The 20272-nt window shown below is 41.0% G+C and overlaps 1 protein-coding gene across 1 annotated transcript in view; it reads left to right on the top strand.

Annotated features, from left to right (window-relative positions):
• Positions 1 to 20272, top strand: part of INIP (INTS3 and NABP interacting protein) — a 231057-nt gene that overhangs the window by 145488 nt on the left and 65297 nt on the right. The window lies entirely within an intron of this gene.

Below are 20272 nucleotides of genomic sequence, written 5' to 3'. Positions count from 1 at the left end.
ATGAGGGGTGTCCAGCACCCTCTCATTCTGTGCTGGATGTGTGAGGTACCACTTTGAACTGAACTCTGCTGCCAGTCCTGGAAACACGAGCTTTGCCTCCTGTCTCACCTTCTGCCTCCCCAGTTCATCAGAATGCCTGTGGCAGGATGGTGTGGCCTGTGCTTGCCCAGCTGTGCCTGTCCCCTCCTTCACCTCGCCCCGCCCCCCCCCCCCCCCCGCCAGTCCATCTCTTTATTTCACAGTAACTGCGAGTTGGCCCCCTCCTCCAAATCCTGCACCAGCACATCTGCACATATCTCTTCCCACATAATCTCTTCTTCCCTCTCTTGCCTGGTGGAGGCTCTGACCATCTCCTGCCCTTGCCACACTGCTCACGTGTTGCTGCAGTTGGCAGATCTTCCACCAGCTTCAACCTTTGGCTTGTCTTTCCCCACTTCAGCTTTCACGCAGAGATCCAGCACAATACCCTGAGAGGGACTGGGTTTCACAGTGAGCTGATGCCAGAAGGGGTAATCACCTGGTTGGTCTGAACCTACTGTAAGAATTGAAATGGATAGTTCTACTGACCTAAACAGAAATCAGCTTAGGCTGTAAGCAGATGTGCTAGTCCTTGTGTGTTGACATAATGACAGTTGTTCTGCTGCCACTGCAGTTTCCATCGTCACAGAGCTGCAGACTCCTGCAGGAGCAGCACGTGACCAAGCTGAAGGGGCCAAATGCTGGCTGAACACCTTGCAACTGGAACATCTTTCATGCCACTTGCTTTCCTGGGTTGGCATGCTGCACAGATGGAAGCAAAGCTGCTTTGCTGAGAAGATCTTCAGGCATGACTCCTTCAGCCTCTCTCCAGCCTCTCAGTCCCAGTAAGGAGGAATGCAGAGCTCGACTGTGACAGCTCCATGCCAGGATCATAAACATCAGGCCTGCAGTGAGCTCTGTGTAAGTGTAAGACACGTTGTGTCTGTGCAGAGAGCTGCTGGTTTCAGCCATGCACAGGCATACCTGCAGGAGAAGCCCCTAGGTATCACGTTCAGCCTTCTTCCGCTCAAGTTTTTTTTTTTTCTTTCCAGTATTTAACAGGGGAAAAGGAGTAATGAGGCTTTTTTCTGCACCAGGAGGGTCAGTTTACCTCGTGGGAATTTTTTTAGCATGAGAAGCAGAGAGCATTTGAAAACATGACACAGAAGCTGGGAGGCTTGTGCGTTGGCTTTCAGCAGTTTTGCCTCTGCCTGCGCATTAGCCCCACAACTCAGCCCACTCACTCCAGGTGATGAGCAGCAGAGGAGCACTGGTTTACCACAGGCTGAGTACCCCTGTGTCTGCGCCCATGGTCCTGCACCTCTGATGGTGCAGCATTCACCCTGAAGTGGAGCTAGCCCCTGACGCCACAGCTACTCACAGGAGAATGTGGTATGCCCTTCTCTTTTGAAAACTTATTCTTTAGCTCTGCGGGGTCAGTGATTTGGACAACCAGCCTTTTAATTTCTGCAACCACTGCCGTGGCATTGCAGCAACACCTTCCTGGCTGCCACTGCTCCCCCTGCCATTGTGGATGGCCGTCTCTGCTAATGCTCGGCTCTGTGAACTGTTTCTCATTCGCTAGCCTTCACCTGTGGCTGACCTGGGTTCGCTTGCAGAAGGTGGTGAGGAAAATGCAGCCATTCAGAAGGAGGTAACAAGAATGGTCCTAGTGAGCAAGGCCCCCTGGGCCCTGAGTGGCCTCAAGGTGGTGGTAAGATCTTCCAAGCCAGTGACTGGCTCTGAAAATACTGTGTCTCCTCCAGCTGACAATAACACCAGGCTTGCTTCAGCCCTTCCAGCCTTCCGTGTATTTGCACAGCATTTGTCCTTTTACCATCACTGAAGTCTTAAGCACTGTTTTCAATGAATATATCTCAAAATTAATATAGAAATAAATAGAAACATCCACTTTTTGCAGTGGAAATTGAGGCAAGCAGTTAAAAGCAACTTGTCCAAGATCACCCAGCATCCCAGGGCCATGGATCACTGACATTCCTGACCCATGGCCTGTATGGTACTGTTTCCTCCATCTGTTCACTGTTAACAAATGTGCATCCTAGGACGGTACTGTTATTTCAACATAATAAGATGAGAATTTTTAGCACAAGAATATTTAAAATATTCCCCTTAAACACACTACTGTTTGGTTGGAATATTAAATAATATTTGGATACTTAACAACAAAGGCTAAGGACATTTCTGGTTACACTGCTACTAGAAGTGATCCCTGAGTTTGGCTCAAACTTAAAGAATTTATTAGACATAAAGAGGGTGGAGGACAGGTGTACAGAGGGGAGTTGAAGAGGGTTTTTCTAAGTGCTTATGTGGTTTTATTTCTTAATAACAAAATAATTACATATTTGTATTATTTGGTAATAATTTAAATTGATTGAAATTTCCCAACTCAAAACTTGTTTTTTTGTGGCCCAGAACAATGTGTATGTTACTACATCTGAGCTAATGACACTGATCTTCAGATCTTTCTGATCTTCAGATGTTTTTCATTGCAACTTTAAAGGCTTCTAGTTTTGATGGTAGCAGGTGTAGTCAAGATAGAAAGATGTGGTAGGGAAAGCGCTGTCTATACAAGTTTTCTTTTTCTCATGGTGTAAACTTTTATAGACTAATTTAATTGGAAATATTTCTACTCTGTTTAAGCGACATTACACCAACCACAGTGAGTGTACAGCATAGGCCTCCAGCTACTCTGAAGGATATGGAAGTGTATTCAATCCCTTCAGCACTACAACAGAGACTCCAGAGGTGTTACACATGCTTTTTAGTGAGCCCCACCAACCCCTCCACCGTGATTCTGGCAGAGACAGCGACAGGCAATGAAGAGATCAAGTGATTGGCACAACTTTTGTTAGTTCAGTCTCAGGATTTTAACTGAATTATAGAATATTACATGGTTTTTTAGAACTGGAATTTGCCAAAGGCAATAAATTTATTTCATCAGTGTCTTAAATAGCCAAGGAGCTACGCCTGGGGCATCATCTATGGAACCACTGTTTCCATAGCCAGGATTATTTCCTACCATCACCTTAAACACGGGCTCTTTAACACAGCAGGGTTGCATTTTCAGCTCGTAATGACTAAAATGTTAAAGACTTGTACTGCGTGTTGTAAAGGTTTATGTCTGTTACCAAAAGGGGAAAAAAATAAGGTGAGTTTCATGAGTAACTTGCAATAAGTTATCTATTAGCACATTTGATTTATTAACAAAGAGTTTGTCGGGATTTATTCTAACATTTCTCTTGGGCAGTGACATAAATACAGGCAGGAGACTAGTTACCATATCAAGCATTTGCATCTTTTCCAACTGTTTTACCTTAGAGAAACTCCTAAGGTAAATGAAGGTCCTATTTAATCACAATTGCATTTATTTAAAAAAGAATGTTTGAAATCTTGCTTTACTGATGACTAAGATAACTGATCTCTATTCCCTTGTTTGTGGCCTTATATTTTTTTCACATCTTGCACCCATATTAGTCAACTGTGTATGTGCTAAATTATCCTTTCTCTCTCTTTTGCTATTCATCATAGCCCAACATTTCCTGGGAAAGCCCAGGGTATTTGAATACCCTCAACTGATCCAAATATTCTTTCAGAATAGAGGAGGAAAGCAAGCTGTCAGCTTAAATTTGTCTTAAGCTCCCTTACATAAAAAACCTCCTTTACACTCAGTGATTAGATTTAATTCAATGTATATTAATATCAGCTCTCCTTTACAGTTGCTGTTCTTCTGGAAACATTAATTGTGAGTTAGGAATACTTCATGGAGTTGGATTTGCTGGAAAATCTAATGACTTTCAGTTTTTTTGGAGCAGAGGGAAGAGCACTGTATTATGCATTTTTATGTCTAAGACAACAAAGCACTCTTACCATACAGACAATAAATAACGTAGACCAGATCCATGGGAAGACAGCTGAAATATACATTTCCACAAACACTTCATGTTAACCTAGTTTACTGAAGTTGAATTTTATGAGGTGTCTCAAATAAGATCATCCACCCTTCCTCAATGAAAAATCTGGATTAGTTGTTTCTTCATTTAATGCAACTTCAATTTTGGCTTTTCAAAATAAATGTTTCTGTGTGGAAGGGAACCTTTGAATATTTTGCATAGAGCTACAATGTCTCTCCAGCCCCTAAATTAACTTAGGTCTGGTTAAGCATGCCAAAGCAGAACCTGGTCCCAGGTTATATTATTATCAGCTGCTCTTCACTATCTGTGGTCACCATCGCTCTGTGTGCACATCCGCAACAGTTTAATACTCTCACAAAAGGGAGTAACCTATTTCACACACAGACAAATACAGCCTTTGTCAGCCCTTAGTTGCACATCACATTGGGTAGAAGTGAAAATAGGAGGAGCCTTAGAGAAGGAGATGGGAAGTGCCACTGTGATAACATAACTTGTGGTGTTACTCAGGGCATTATGAAGACCTTTCCATCAGAGAAAGTATTTATGGGCTCAGAGAGACCTGTGGTGTTCTGAAGATCCTCCAGGAGAACATGATCTGGGATGCTCTGATCTACACAAAAGAAATGAAACAAAAGGTTTAGAGATAGGGTCAATGCTCCCATGTGACAGGACTGCACTCCTTGATTTTGTTAGCTAAGGTCCCCCTTCCTCCATGTTTAAGGTGAACAGGCAAATTACAAACAGGAAAAAACCTCCATTGCCAGTGGAAGCAGTTCCAGCCCCCTCCCAGATTTTCTTCTCTGTCTTGCAGTGTGCCAGTGGCTCAGCTGTGCTGGTATAAAATTGTGATGCTTGTATGAACGAGAGTGGGAAATACAACCAGTGAAATTATCTCCTTTCTCTTTTAAGTCATATGAGTGCTGCAACTTTGTTCACAGTGAAAAACCCACACACAACAAAACCTAAAGAAACAAAACCAAAACAGTAGGGAAACACAGTTAATTATTTTTTTTCTGTAACAGCAGGAAATAAATGGTGGAGGATAGTTGTATAAAGCTGGTCATACATGGATCCTTGTGCAGAACAGAAAGCATACTGTAAATTCGCACCCCCTTAACACTAACACTGCTATGTAATTCTAAGTTATTCTTTCAATTTGTGGTTCTGATTTGTTTGAAGTCAGCAAAGAAGTCCTTACTTTTTCCTAGTCATGTAAGATTTTACTCCAGTGGACAAATGAAAGTATTTGGGTAAAATGCTTCACCTCACAGGATCTGCAGTGTCCTTCTAGAACATTTTTACCAGCTACTGCCCTTGAGTGTCTCCCTCTGATACATACATTTCAGACAAGTATGTTTGACCTGAAGACCTCTAACCTACAGCACTGGCCATGATGCCTCACTTAACTATGCAGCTGACTCAGATTACTCTGCTACACCGGGATGATTAGTATCAAGGTCAGTTATTTCCCCCTTAGAAACAGTTGGCTTAATTGCAGGTGTCCTTGGATTATTACTGTGCAAAGAAATATGTGGAACAGCAAATGTCCTGAGTTAGAGTAAGTACAGCTAAAATACAGAATCTGTCAGAATTCGTTACTTCATTAGGGACCACATGTCCCACTGCAAGATACTTCACTCCTAATTGTGAACAATTTTTAAATCCTTCAAAAAGGAGCGCAATAATTTTGTTGTAATGGAATAATTTTTCTTCACATTCCATACTCTGAAGTCTGAGTCTGTCAAAAGAAATTGATGGCTGAGAGAAATGAAGTTTCACAGTGATCTATGAAAGCTTCAGTAACTAACAGAACACTGAAGAGCTGTAAAATGGTAACTGCAGCCAACATCATTACAGCTTTTGCTATCGTTCCAGCATTTTTCTCCTTAATGGTGTACACAAAGACTGTGGTGTGGTCTGGCATGGTGTGGTATGTAAAGACCATCATGCTCACAAGTAAAATCCACAAGCCTGACCTAACACGAAATAGTTGTCCTCACCAAATGAGGCTGTGTGTTAGTAATGCGCCTTTGCAAATAATTTTCTCTCTTCTCTAGGGATTTTGAAACCAGTGTCTCTTTAAGGCCTGTTGCTCCAATTTTCCTGTTTAAAGCGTGACTGCAGTGTTTACAGGCAAGACCCTTTTTCTAATATTCTTCTATCTAATTCAGTCATGCTGTGGAAGTCAAGATAGGATTTATAAAATCTTTGAATCTCACCGCTAGCCTGGAGAAATGAGGCGTGTGTACTGAGAGATTCTCACTACTTAAATACTTTTTTTTCTTTGTCAAAGATCTCTTCATGTTTCAGAGGATGCCACGATGGGACAGCAAAACGCTTCTGTTCTCCGTGATTTACTCTAGAAAAGCAGGAGGAGGGAAGGATACAGAATTTGCCCACACGGGGGTGCGTGTGACTAGTAAAGATAAAGTGGTCGCCGAAGTCTCTCGGGAAGCGAGGCAGTCGCAGATAAATTCCACCGTAGTCTGTGCAGGTTTTCCCCCTCACCTCACCTCGCGTTCGGTGCAAATAAACACGATATGGTATTTCTTTATATGTAACAGCACGGTCATAATAATTTCAAGTTCAAAAAGTAGTCACTTAATGCACTATGTCAGACCAAAAAGATTTTTCTCTATGACAGGAAGGTGAAAGATAATAAAAATATTTTTTTTTAAAAAGGAGGACAGTGCAAAAGGAACAGCATGTACAGCCTGATTTCATTAGGAGCTAGCTTAGGGGTGCTATTGCATGATACACTGAAAGATACCCCAAAGACCTTTACTTTCACATGCATACTGCTGCAAAAAGGAGTTCCTTTAGTGGCTGATATAATGAGAACAACGCAGATGCAGGGAATCAATCTGCAGAAGATATCCTCCTTCATTTCTTAGGGAAAACAGAAAGTGGATCTTGCAAACATCTCTCCAGGCATGAAAATTTAAAAACTCTGTAACAGATAGAGAAAACCACTCTGGGGCAATAACATCCTGCAAAAATGTTAGTTGTGAAAACTGATTAAACAAGGAAGTGGAAGATGTTTGAAACAGCTTGAAAATTAAGTAAGATCTAACAGTTTTAAAGCTGCTGGAGGCTGTTGGTGCTGTTTTCTTCTAGGCCTGCACACGTTGCTTACATTAAGAAGAAATAATTTTTTTATGCAGGAGAACACAAGGTTGTCTTGAGCTATCTCACAGACAGAGCATATCTCTGACCTCTTGATGTTTTTAACTGATCTTGGAGGTAAGAGAAGAATCTCAAAAGGAGCTAGCAGTAGAGAACTGTTTTCCAGTTATAAGAAAATTTTAATCCTTCTTGACTTGAAACCTTGCAAATCAGGCCAGGACACTTAAGCTAAAATACTACAACGATTCCAAGGGGAAGACAAAAAAGTCTTCCTTGTTTCTTACCAATCGGTAGATAAAGGAAAGCCTTCCATCATTTTGAAGTTAGTGGGAAAGTTAATTATTACTAACTTGAAGCCAGGACATGAGTATTACATTCAAGAGCTACATGGTATGACTTTGATACTGAAGCAGTGGTGAATATGTAAGGTGTATTCTTTTTGGTTACATCTTGTTATATACATTCATGTATTAGAGATTGGTTTGAAGCCAAGAGAAAGTATTAAGCAAGGTATACTGATAAGTGCTTTGATTTTGCCTCTTATTTTATTAGACTAAGCCCATGAAACCTGTAGGGAAGAAATCATACAAATTATTTCAGATTAAAAGATTAAAATTATTATTTTCTATTCTGACAGAGTAAATAAGGAAAGTCCAAGTTGTACAGATTGCTGAGACTACATCCATGGTGTCTAATCCTGCAAGCATTTAAATACATCTTTGCTTACAATGTTTTCAAACACCTCACACACAGTGGAAGGATTCATGAAGTTAAGTGTTTAACTTTTGAATAATATGGGTAAAGAAACACTTTACAAATATGACAAAACTGTTCGGTTCTTAAGGATTGTACTGGGATAAACTGCCATCAGACAAAACTTAGAAATGTGACAATTATATCTCCTACAGGTTTTATGAATTCATACGTATGATATTCTTGAGTTATATTTTGAAAAAATTTGCCATTTCCTATGCAACTCCGTCAGGCAATTTCATAATAGTATTGCATTTCCACCAGGCATGGATTGTAAAAATGTGCTGCATAGCAGAATGGTCTTGATTAAATATAAGGCAAGAAATTTCTGTGAAATAAGAACTACATTAACAAAGCTGGCACTTGGCCACAATTGACTTTTTTTTCTGGTTGCTGCAACCTGTATCACCTAGGCCGTTTATGTACAAAAACAGGTGGAGTACAACTTGTCCCACTGCTGTCCCCAGGAACCTCTAGTCCAGGTACAGAATATACAGCCCAATCTCAGGTTCATGCTGCCAATCTTTTCTGTCATTTATACATGTTATAAAAGGGTGAATCTTACAAGTGTAGTGCTGCAGCAAATGCTCTGATACTTGGACACAGACTTCCAGTTACCTATTTTACTCCTCTGTTCCTTGGCTTTCAAAGCCATAGCTGTCAGCTCAGATGGAGAGAACATCCAAGGGAAGGAGTGAAAGGGTGAGGAAAGGCTACTTTCTCTCCTCAAAACATTCTACTAAGATTTTAAAGTTAGAATCTATTTTAAAAAAACTCTTCTGTTGACATCTTTGAATTAACTATTAAGGTTGCTGTGCCTTTGGCCTTCAGGAAGGTATGCAGAGAGAAGAGTGTTATGCTTTCCTCCCTCATTCCTTGGCAAAAAGATTAAGACTATCTGAACTCTGTGAGAATTTAAGAGACGCAAGTTAAAATGGACTCTTACTATGCATCCTAATCACAGACAGCAAATAAGTATTTGATTCATTAAAGGTTCTGTGTGTAGTTTTCTCTTTGATATCTCCAAAATCAAAGCTGCTCATTTCTTAGGAACTGACAACAACAGGAATTCAACAGTGTACATTTCACAACAGTAGAGAAGATAAATATCAGAGTGCAGAATTCATTACCCATTATACAGGGCTAATATAGCCCAAGTATGGGTAAGAACCACAATTAGAACACATATTATGAAGCACAAGGGTTTTAAAAGGAAGATACAATTTATTTACTTAATAAAGTCAAGTTAAAAGCTGGAATCAAAGACAAACTTTGCATGTTAGCCACTGTTTCTTTTGCTAGCAGGTGGTTTATTTCTGTAGCGATGCTATGACAAGTTACGAACTATTAAGCAGAGCTACTGAAAGCAAAATCCTGTCTCTGCATGACTTCCAGCATCAAAACTAGAGACACCTACCTAATGCTGCCTTAAAGCTTTAGCTCTTCTCTTTCGAAAAACTTAACTCAGATTTTACAGTTATCAGAGAGTTTTAGTTATGGGCTACGAAAAGAGCAATGTAAATAATCCATAAAATGTTATGTACAAGGAATATTGCTGGATTTACCAGTTGCTTTTAAAACTACCTAACTTCCAAAAATGTGACTATCCATGGCATTTTCTGACTGTATTCAATATTCTCTCACTAATATCATATGTTACGTTGTCTTTGAAACTTGAGAATTACATTCTTGTTTCACTCACTCTAGGCCTGAAATGAAACTATAGGAAACATTATATGAAGAGTCAGAAATTAAGCTAATGCTTCACCTAAGAGCTGAGCTACAGCACAGAAACTTGTAGGTCAGACCCAGCTAGCTCTCCTGTTAGCAGACATCTTTGGCCCCAACGGAGAAGATGAAAATGTAGTATCTTTGCCATCCATGACAGAATGCACCGTTTCTTCTTAATTTTGGACTTCTACATCTATAGGGTTTATTCAACCTTGATAAGCACGGTAATGGAAACGTGTAGATTAATTAAATCAATCTGCACTTGCTAAAGGGTGAGAAAAGGTCGTTCAGAGGTTCATGGGTTTTCAGTGTGGGAAAGGGTTAACAAATGCTGAGTGGTTTGCGGAGAGGGAAGGACTTTGAAAGACAATGCAGCGAAGACACTTTGCAGGCTGGCAAAGCATCTTCTGGCTGTTAGTACCATAAAGTGTGTTCCTGAAATCCAAAGGAAAGACTATTTAAAAACGGGTAACTAACAAACAGAAAAATGTGCCGTGCTGTTGTCTGCCATGACACTGCTTTTCTGGGGAAAAAAATACTGATGGTGCTAGGAGAGGTCTATTGCCACACAGACCATGTACTGAATCAAAGCATTAGTCTGTCACACTTCTTTTAAAACCACACAGATAATCTCATTGCTGTGTTTCAGAAAAGGAGAGAACCCCTAAAGAGGCCCTTTTAAGAGGCCTCTGGACAGGAGAGCTGCTTTTCCAGTCTCTCCGGGTATGCATGCTGTTGGGGTCACCATCCACAACTAACTGGGTGTCTCCTCTGTAGCAGATTTGTTACTGCAGGTGTTTTCAAAAGACAACAACGGGGTTCAGGGGTCTCTCATAATCAGGCCATTTCGTCTGATTTGAAACCACAGGCCTCCCAAACTCAGACAGGTTCCCTCTTATCAACCTTGCTTTTAATGTAGGAAGAACTCTCTCCCTTTGTTGCCACATTGGCATGGTTTGTGCCTGGAGACAGGGCCACCTCTGTTCAGATGGCAGCAAAGTCTAGGATCTCTGCCATGAACACCCTAACTGAGCAAGCAAGAAAGGCAAAGAACTGCCTTACAGGGCAAGAGAGAGCTAAGAATAGGCACTACGACCAGAGGTGTACAAAGGGGTTGTTCCCACTGAAATACCAAAAAAGGTTATGAGATTTATGTAAAGGGAAACTACACACAATCTGCTGAGGGTAAAGGCCTCTCAAGTCATCTCAAGGAGGATGCTTCCAAAAGCTGTGCTCAGTGACCTGCATTCGAACACTGATGATTTATTTTAGAAATCTTCCTTGTGTTCACTTCTCTCTGACAGAAAATAACTTAAATGATCTCGGCTTTCAAACATATTCAAATATTTGCTATCAACCTGTAAGTTCTGCTTCCTAAGCCTGGATGGTTGAGTGTTCCCACTGCACATTACCGGCTCCACCCTTTCTGCAAAGGGGTCAGGGACTTCCATTTGGCTGCTTGCACAGCAGCTGCTGAACCCACAGAGTTTACCCTCAATCTGCTGAGCTCCGTACTGCAGTGATTGCACATTACCTGACACAACTTCCTTCCAACACAGGTGCGAATGACTGCATGCAGTGTTCCAGCTGAACCACAGCTCTCTTATTTGCAAGATGCTCACAGCCGATGTTCCATTTCAGTTTCAGAATGTCACTGGGACTTTTGGCAATTACACTGCTGGGAATGTAAATTAAAGTCATAACGAGTCTTTTGCTCTAGCAGGTGACCTGCAGGCCAAACTGCTCTATCACTTCTCCATGTTTCCTAAATGACAGACACAGCCCTTCAAAAACAGTCTCTACAGTTAACTGGGAAAATACTATACATGAATCATCTCAGTGTACAGCATCTCTGTGAACCATGAAATATGGTCCCATATATTGAAGCAATACACTGAGATAAATACAGCACCATTCAGCAGCTTTGCAATCTGTCTACTCCTGGCTGTCTCTGTGTGCCAGCTACTTGAACTAATACTCGGTGAAAACGGACACAGAAAAATTATGCTTCAGTCTGTGCCTGGACAAGTTGCCAGAGGCATCAAGCAGGCTGGAAGTTTCCCATGTAGCTCTTAAGTCCTTGAGCAGCAGAGGAAAGACCAATCCTTTACAATTTACCACTAAATACTAAGTCACTCTCTAAACACAAATGATTATAGTAACTCAGAGCAACTCTTAGCTGTCCATGAATAGAACACTTGTTGCTAGAGGCTTAGCTTCCACGCTAACCCAGTCTGTCATTTTGGCCTTTCTTTTGTCTCTTTGCACTTCCACAAATTTACACTGATAATACCAGGCTCACTGTACAAATAGCAAAATGCAGGTTCTTTCTTCCATTTCCTGCAGGGTGCTGTGCAAAGGCTTTCATTCTGCATATCTTGGTTCAGCTGATGTATTTTTCAAAGCCTTATCACTCTAGCATACAACAGCAGGGATCAGGTAACCATTACATTAATGGAGTTTTGCCATTGCTTATACTGCTTCAAACAGAACATTGCAAAAGGAGATCTCCTGTTTGCTAACTATGAAAACATTCAGCCCTGTTTAGTTCCCATCCTGTAAGCTACTGAGTATCCCTCACTGAAACTGAAACCCAAAATTTTGCAGGACAAAGTCCAGCACAAACTTCAACAACCTATCCAACTCAGTGAGGAAAGAAGTAAACTTTGGCTCAGGGCTGTGCATGCTCTCTCTCTATATATATTTGTGTTGACCTTACTCTTCCAAATGATGAGAATGAGAATAAAAAGAAATGCACAAGCAAAGGCTGCAGGATCAGTAAACTAGTTAATCTTTAACTTCCTCCACCCCTCCACCCCCCCCCTGCCCCTGAATGGTAGCACTCCATAGCACTGCTGCAGATTCTGAGTATCAGACCTTTCTTATTTTGATGCATCAACAAGTGTTTTGTTCCTACACACTATAAAAATTTGGGGCAATACTCCATGCTGCAAAGGCATCCGAAGTAATCCTATTGTTGTGTAAATTAACCAGTGACTCAATTAGTAACTGCATTTGACAAAGTACTGGTCAGTATAGGATTTATATTGACAACTGCCACTGAAATAGCTTTCCTAACTTCACTCTGAGCATGCAAACCTGAAGCAAATAGAAGTAATCATCTTAGCATAGTAAGGTATCTGGCAGAGAAGTGGAAGCAGTGGCTATACCAGTTCCATTTTTTCCTAGAAGTGAGAGAGAACAAGTAACTGCAAAGGAAAATACACTCCTCCACGCACACAGAGAGACACAATGCTCTGTGTGAAGTGCCCACAGCCATTAAAGGACCATGCAGGACCATAAAGGACCCCACGAATGGGGGTTTCCAAACCAAGAGAAGCACCTTATTAATAACAGACAAACTTCTCCAACGTGATAGACAAAACACTGCTTGTCAGCAAAATGTTTCCTGCTGCTTCACATCCTTCACATAGCTTATCACCTCTTCCTACCACAACTCCAGAGAAAACACTACATGATACCAACTTCAGCCTTGGAAAGGCACATTTTATTTACAAGGTATTGCCTGAGAGGACAGCTTACAGAACAGTTATTTTGTAGATCAAAGGAAAAAGAAGGGAAATGTGCCAGCACTCTGAATTACTGTCTTCTGAGTTATGTGGTGTTCTAATAAACAGGTCAAAGACAAATTGTGAGAATAGGTCCTAAACCAACTGCAATACTTGTCTGAAAACTATTTAAAAAAACCACAAAACCATAACAGACAAAAAATCCCAAAATAAAGCTCTCCAAAACAAGAGTATAAACCAAGCAAGTTAAAAGAAGAACTGATTAGAAACTCAGGAGAAGAGAAATCCAAAGGAAAGTAAGAAACCTTGTTTGTTAAAATAAACTTAAGGGCAGCCCTAGCACAATGAAAATATATCAAGTACTAGTAGGATGGTGTCAAATATAAAACAAAATAATGTATTTTTGGAAAAGTCGGTTAATAGTAAGTTACAATGAAACATGGAAAAAGAAGAAAGCTGTAATGCTAATGCTTGGGCCTATGACTTAAGTCTCTGAATTTTCTTATGGAGAAATATTTATTGGAGCATGAGAAATAAACTTAAAAGACAAGCACTGTCAGATGCATAGGATCAGAACTGAGCAGGAAAATGTTGCACAAATATTAGTACTTACTCTCATTACAATAAAACCAAAACCTTATACATAAGTATGTTACAAATCTGGTGCTTGGAAATTCTAGCAGAGTTTCTGCACATGCTTGAGTTGAAAAAAAATCAGTCTGCAAACAGAAATTATGAGTGTTAAAAATAATGTAAAACAAGGGGAAAAAGATACAGCAAACCCCCAAACCCAGGAGAAGCTGGTAAAAGAGTTTACCTAGCTGACACTACAGGATTATAAAATATTACTCCTCATTAAACCAAAGGGAGCTTGTATCCACTGGCTTCAGTGGCTATTATTATAATAAAAAGCTGCCTCAGGCTATGCAATGATTTCAATCAGACACTGTGCAGGCACAAAACTCTGTCCACAGGGATCTACCTGTGAGCTGGGACTTCACAAATACAGCCCGCTGTAGCACCTTGCAGCAACCCCAATTAGCCATTCATCACTGTGCTGGTAAGGCACTACACTCCTGAACTCTCAGCCAGTATATCCTTCCAGGCTTTTATCTGGGACGTCTTGGACTTCAGGTTTCTTCATGTCCTCCCTAGGCTATCCTTTGGTTTTTAACAATATCTTCTCTTGATAATTGTATTCTGAAGTTTGACTGTCTGTCCAGAGAGTTTGGGTCCATCCAAGCTCCTCCAGTTCCCACTGCTAGTGGAAAAAAGCTGTTTCCAAGAACCCCAGAAAGCGCAAACCCTCAGGTTCACAACTAAGCCCTTCAGAACACCTTGGGCCCACATGGGCAAACAAGCTGATGATCATTTTGCTTAGTGTTTCTGGACACATCTTTACTTTCACTTCAAGAAGGAAAGACAAAATTATTAGAATAACCCCAAACTTCTTTTCAGTGCACCATCCTTCCTTCCAGCTCACTGGAAATTGAATTATTTTCTTCTAAGCAGAATTCCCTTCTCTCAACCCAGCCAGAGATGCTAAAAATTGCCTAAGAAAGCAGGAAGTTTGGCTCCTTTCTTTTTATAACCCTGCATTTCCCTTCTCCTCTGGTGGCTGATACAGAGTGCTTACAGACCTTTTCCAGAATTTTCTGCAAGCAAACAAGTTTTCTTCAGAAAAAGTTAATCTGTGGGGTTTTCTTCCAGCTCATATTATGTGATAGAGAAGTCAGCAGGTCTTCTGGTGGAGACCTGTTACAAGCAGCATTCCTCAGGGGCCGGTATGGGGACCAGCACTGTTTAACATCGTTGTTGGCAAAATGGACAGGGGGATTGAGTGCACCCTCAGCAAGTCTGCTGATGACACCAAGCTGTGTGGTGCAGTCAACACACTGGAGGGAAAGGGATGTCATCCAGAGGGACCTTGAGAGGCCTGAAAGGTGGGCCCATGTGAATCTCATGAAGATCAACAAGGCCAAGCACGAGGTCCTGCACTGGGACGCGGCAACCCCTGGTATTAGTAAAGGCTGGGTGAAGAATGGATTGAAAGCAGCCCTGAGGAGAAGGACTTGGGGTACTGGTGGATGAAAAGCTCAACATGGCCCGACAATGTGCGCTTGCACCCCAGAAAGCCAACTGTCTCCTGGGCTGCATCAAAAGAAGTGCGACTAGCAGATCGAGGGAGGTGATTCTCCTCTACTCCGCTGTCATGAGGCCCCACCTGGAGTGCTGTGTTCAGCTCTGGGGACTCCAGCATAAGAAGGACACGGACCTGTTGGAGCAAGTTCAGAGGAGGGCCACAGAGATAGTCAGAGGGCTGGAGCACCTCTTCTGTGAAGACAGGCTGAGAGAGTTGGGAATGTTCAGCCTGGAGAAGGGACCAGCGAAACCTTATAGCAGCCTTCTAGTACCTAAAGAGGGCCTACAGGAAAGCTGGAAAGGGATTTTTTACAAGGACTTGTAGTGATAGGACAAGAGGAATGTTTTAAATGGAAAGAGGGTAGATTTAAATCAGACATAAGGAAGAAATTCTGTACTGTGAGGGTGGTGAGGCACTGGAGCAGGTTTTCCAGGGAAGTTGTGGATGCCCCATCCCTGGAAGTGTTCAAGGCCAGGCTGGATGGGGCTGGGAGCAACCTGGTCTAGTGGAAGGTGTCCCTGCCCATGGCAGGGGGGTTGGAACAAGATGATCTTTAAGGTCTGTTCCAACCCAAACCATTCTATGAAAGGTCTTTACCACTAGTCTTACACAAAGAACTCCATGGAGTTTTACTGTAAAATCACAGTGAGAAGGCAAAGCAGTTGAAATGGGTCCAGCTATCTGACAGCTACCTCTGGAGTCCTCCATCAGAGTCAGAAACCACTGAGTTTGCAGACAGACTCCCAGATCTGCCTTAGGCCTTCTCCTGAAATACTAACCTGTGGCTGGACAGGGAGCTGCCCTTAAACAAATACACAAACTGTGAACCTGTACCCCATCCTCTGATTTATTACTTCTACAAATGCAGCTAAAAAATGACTGGTACTTTATAAAGTATGCTGTCATTCTCTTTGTAAAAGCAATGCAGGCCTCTACTGATGCAGCTAAAAACAAGCCTCCTCTCCTGCTTGCAAGCAAGTCATGTCAATGATAATCTGTCTCAGTTATCTAGTTTTGTATACTGGCAAAGGGATTTATTTTTTTGCTGGTATAGCTACATTTCACTGAGCTATATTCAGGTATAGGGGTAAGCAATCTTTCCAGGCTCCTTCTTAATCTACATCATTCATGTCAGCAAAACTTTTTCAATGTTGATCACACGCAAATAACAGACAGCCTCATTATGGAGCTATTTCTATTTCAACTACATGTCCATGTTGAAGCAATGGTGAGGACTGCATGTCATATTCAGTTTGTAGATTCTGCATACTTTAGCATAGATAAGTATCATACAGAAAACCAAGGAGAAAAGGTAAAAGTAGTAGCTAGCCTGTAGTCTTCATAGTACCATATCTCAAAATAAGTTGATAAATGGAGAACACTGATTGTAACACCACACGTAAATGCAGAGGGCTAGAAAAATGTGTGACTAAGCCAAGTGTCGCACTGTAATTTCTTATTTCTGTTTGCTATCTCACTGAAGCAGATCTTACAGTTTTCAAGAAAGCCAACAAAGCCTCCATGCCAAAATAAAAAACTGTAATGAAGCCATTACCTTCTTTTCACACTTTTTTCACATTACCAAAGTGAAGCTTTTTCGTAAGTCTATAGTAAATTACCAGTGAGTACAACTACCATAAAAGCTAAGCTGGCAAAAAAAGCAAAATCTCTTTACATAACTAATTAACTAAGGTGCAACCATCCCTTTTACATTCACATACGCAGGCATACAAAGAACTGAAGAGCCAACATAAACATAAAGATTAATTAAAAAAGACTCCTTCTGCTACATTCCTCCTTCACTGATATGTTGAGGCTAATGCCAGACAGGGGCAGATCACCTGTGCCAAGCATAAAACTTGCTGCTTCCATTTTCCAATGCCTTTAAAAATGCAGTACTCTTCTGCCAAAAATTGTTCTTTACAGCTTTGGATCATGCAGGCTCTTAATTACTGTAACTTATTTTAATGCAGTCTGAACCATGACATTACAGGTGGCTGTTTATGCAAAAGAAATGATGCATTCTCTAAACACTTTGTGATGAATCCTAGTGTGGGTCTTGTAATTTTCTTCAGAAAGCTCCATTTAGCTGGTGGTGTTGTAAGTATGGACATTGACAAGGATGGGCAAAGAATGAAATAGAAGAAGCATTCAAATAGGGTGAAAAACAGCACAGAAAAAGGGGCCAGATTTCAGCACTTGCCATGCTGTCAGCAGTGGGAAGAAGTAGGGTCGTGATATAATCATGCATTTCTTGATTAAGCATATATCAGAAAAGCCATTTCAAAGCAGGTACAAAGGGTAAATTCATTTCAGTGAGACTAACCAAAGTTGGCATGCAAGACTGCCTATGAGGTTGAGAGGACACTGTCAGGTTTCAGTTTAAATTCCAGCTCAGCTGTGTGACCTTGTGCGATTATTTTGATGCACATTTCTCTATTTTATTTACCTATCTATATTGTGAATTCTTCAGGATGGACCTCTTTCCTCACTGGTTTTAGGAAAGGCATCTGTGAAAATGGGCCATATTTCTAGCAAAGGGTAGAAAGATTCTAAAGCAATGGTCATCTATGACACCAGCTTTAATATGTCCAGGAGAAGGACCCAAATCCTGGAACAGTTTGAACATTTAGTGTTAGTTGAGAAATAGTGTCTTTTTGGAAAAAGGAAGTTTAAGCAAAAAGCATCAAGGTACTATATTATAAACCCAAGTTTTCCAGAGCTTTAAAAGAAGGCTTGCAGCTTCAAATAGCATATACAGCCAAGGAAACATGCTTAATAGTAACAGCCAACAGGGCTGCCACTGTTGTCTTGTGCCTGCTGCTCCATACAACCGATTACAGAAATAAGCAGTGCATGCATTAGGCAGTTATGGGTGCCCACAGCCAGTGCCCTGTTAGGGAGCATGGCAGAGGTTAAATATGTCTCCAACCACCTGAGAAGTCCTTCCAGAACCTAAAAGTGTGCACCATCCTATGTTTTGCTGTAACCAGGATAAGGCTCTTCCATTTCACAACTTTCTGTAACTTTCATCTTGTAATTCTGACATCTAGGAAGGAGGAAGTATCATGCAGCATAGTTGTCCATGGTTTACTGTTTTTCAGGGCTTTAAAGATGGAGTACCTTCTATTTGACTAGGGAAAATACACTACAGACCCTTAAAAAATTAGTATTTTGCATGCTCATGTTGTATTTAAACATGTCAAGGTTTAGTAAGGTTCTTCCCTCAGCTGCAGTGATACCATCAATGACTTAAGCCCCCAAATGTTACCATGTTTAAAACTTGTGCTGAGCCCAGCTTAGGCTTTGAACTTAAGAGGGGTCTGCCATCCAATTTTCTCTAGTCTCATTATCTCTTTTGTCTATGAGATATAGACGTTCAGCTTTGTATTGAAAGGAAAGGAAGAGAGATGGCTGGAGCAGTTGAGAAGCAGAAGTTTCCTCCCTTCCATACTTCAACCAATGTGACTTTTACAGGGATAAGAATATCTGGCCATACCTTCAACATCATGCTGTAGGACTGATGCAGAGCACCACTGTCAAAAGCAGCAGCATACTTGTACATCCCATCACTTTTCACCCAGATAACTGAGCTCCAAAGGTTTTATTCATAGCATTCTTACAAACTCTGTAAAAGAACTCTGAAACTGTACCAGCATTGGAAACACCCTGCCTGGACAATTTCTTTGTATGCACTCCTGGCAAAGGCAGGCACTCCTATCTGGGGTACTCTGCCTCAAGGTACTGTTGAGACTGGTTCAATGTCCTGGGAACATGCTAAGTGTTAGACATAACAGTACAAGTAACAATTTGTGATGGTGTGCTCCTTGTTTGCTTGCACTCAAGGTTATATTAGCAGGAATTAACAAAAGTGCTTACTGCAGGTGATAAGTCTGACTGCTCAGAAGTCTTCTGGGGGGACGTGAAGCACAGACTATTGTGACACTCCAGTCTTCTTGAAATGAGTCAGTTCCATAGGTAAAGAAACAGACCAGCTGCATGTTCAGTCCTGTTCTTGTAACAAGTGCTGGAGGTCCCACCAAGTTCAGTAATCCTGTCTGAATATCTGGAAAATTGGATTTGATCCTAAGAGTGTGTGGCTTGAAAATATTAACTTTTTTAAACAGACTTTTCTGTGAGCATGTGTGCACATCACTTTTCTGAGGTTTTAAATAAATGGGTAGATAGCAAGAAATAACTGACTTTGGATGAACAGTGAATCTGCTCTAGGTTTGTAGGATTTGCCCTGACTCTATCTATGACTATTCTTTCATGCACAAAGCTCCTGCTTCTGAGTATGTGGATTTACTGGATTTAAACTGTAGAATATTCACAAATATAAGCTCAGTGAATGACAGCAGTAAGGATCTTCTCACAAAAAACTGAATTAGTATTTAGTAATGTTCAAAATAGTGTTGCTGCTAGAAAAGCTTTCAATAATTTCTCTCATTTATGAGCTCTGGCTAGAGTTTTCCAAGAGGCATTTTCTCTTATGCTATTCCCTTGAAAAATGGCATTTCTGTGTAGTTGTAGATTTATTAGAACAGTCACTAATTGGCTTTTTTTTTCCCCCAGTGTGGCTAGATTTAGACAAATATTATTAACCTGTGCAACAACTGGAATGGTGAAATTTGAAGATACATTTCCATGCAATTTGTGAAGGTACTTCTGCAGAGTGTGCTTGAGGGAACTTCCACAGTGGATAAAATGGACAAAATGCTTTAAAAAAATATTATTAGTAGCATCCATAGCTTAATTCCTTTCCATTTATGTTTTCAACACATACTTTTCCTTTCCATTTAACAGCAATAAGCATGCCTAATAAATCACAGAGGCACTGTTCTTCTCAACAGCAAAGAACCAGACACAAGTAACCAGCTGAAGTAATATTGTATGGCTGCCTGGTGTTCCCTCCTGAACACGAGATATTAAGGTAGACCATTTGTACCTGTCTCTCTAAGTTTACAACTATAGGATAACTTTGCTTTAGCCCCCACCTCCCCTCACAGCCATGCCAAGTATTTCTTGCCCACTTTTAC

Source organism: Falco cherrug, chromosome Z (assembly GCF_023634085.1).
Source record: "Falco cherrug isolate bFalChe1 chromosome Z, bFalChe1.pri, whole genome shotgun sequence".
NCBI classification, from domain to species: Eukaryota; Metazoa; Chordata; class Aves; order Falconiformes; family Falconidae; genus Falco; species Falco cherrug.
Note: the sequence above shows the minus strand (reverse complement) of the source record. Positions and strands in the feature narration are given on the sequence as shown.